Source organism: Penaeus monodon, chromosome 20, assembly GCF_015228065.2.
Source record: "Penaeus monodon isolate SGIC_2016 chromosome 20, NSTDA_Pmon_1, whole genome shotgun sequence".
Taxonomy (NCBI): Eukaryota; Metazoa; Arthropoda; class Malacostraca; order Decapoda; family Penaeidae; genus Penaeus; species Penaeus monodon.
Window position 1 is genome coordinate 18,071,740 of NC_051405.1, and position 1,103 is coordinate 18,072,842.

A 1,103-nucleotide genomic window follows, 5' to 3' on the forward strand; every position below is an offset into this window, starting at 1 on the left:
ATGGAAATGAATATTCCAGCCAACAGTTCTTGAAGGCATAAATCATTTTTCAAAATTTCTAATGATATTCATCTGCTGATATTACATTCAGTGACTCTTATTTTCAACTTCATAAAATTGCACATATAAAGTGGGTATATTGGTGAAAGACTTTTCAGTAATTTACATTTGTTTTGATATTGTGTCAGTGTCAGAGTTGCTTCTGGTTATTTTTATTTATTCATTTGTCCGTGTATTAATCTATCCTTCTCTGTCCCCCCCCCCCCTCCCACTTCTGTGTGTGTATGCGTGTGCGTGCGTCTTTCCGTCTCCCTTAAATCCCTATATCCTTTTCCTTAAAAAGATAAAGATACCGTTGATACAATTTCCTGTTAAAGAAGGAATGTAGGGTCTGATAACACTGACGTGTCTCCGTTTATCTGTAGCTAATTTCTACGTCTGTCTGGAATTCTTTCGCAACGAAATGCTTCCGGAGACTTGTATTTAAGGTGAGGCTTCCTCTTCGCAGGCCACATTTAGACCTCCAAAGGTACTGTTGACGTTGTAGTCTCCCGACGCTGATTAAGCACTTCTCGCTATGGACAGAGTTCTCGCTCTCGCTCTTTTCGCTGGTGAGTAGCGTTAAAATCAATTGTACTGATATTATTATTGCAGTCGTATATTAAAGTTTCATATTAATAGACCCAAATACTTAACACATATACCGCATTCTGTTCTTTCCTTTTCTTCGCATTACTGAATTTTTCGTTTTCTCTTCCCCCTCTCACTGAACTCTCTCCACTTCCCAGTACTTTGCTATTCCCTTTCCCCATTCTTTCCCCCCTCCTCTCCCCAGCACTACATTCTCCCCCTATATCCCCAGCCTTGGCTGTCGCTGTGTCTGGAAACGGCCTGGGCTTCGGCCAGCCTCCCGCGTTCGAGTGCGAGACAACCGGTTACTTCGCCGACTTCTACCGCTCGTGCGTCGTCTACTACTGGTGCGAGGACGCCACCAGTAAGACCACGTGAGTAGAGGCAATGCTAACAGGCACATTTCTTGGGTTATCAACAGGGGGGATATAAACAATTGCTGCCAGGTTGCTATGGTCAGGCCATGACTAGAT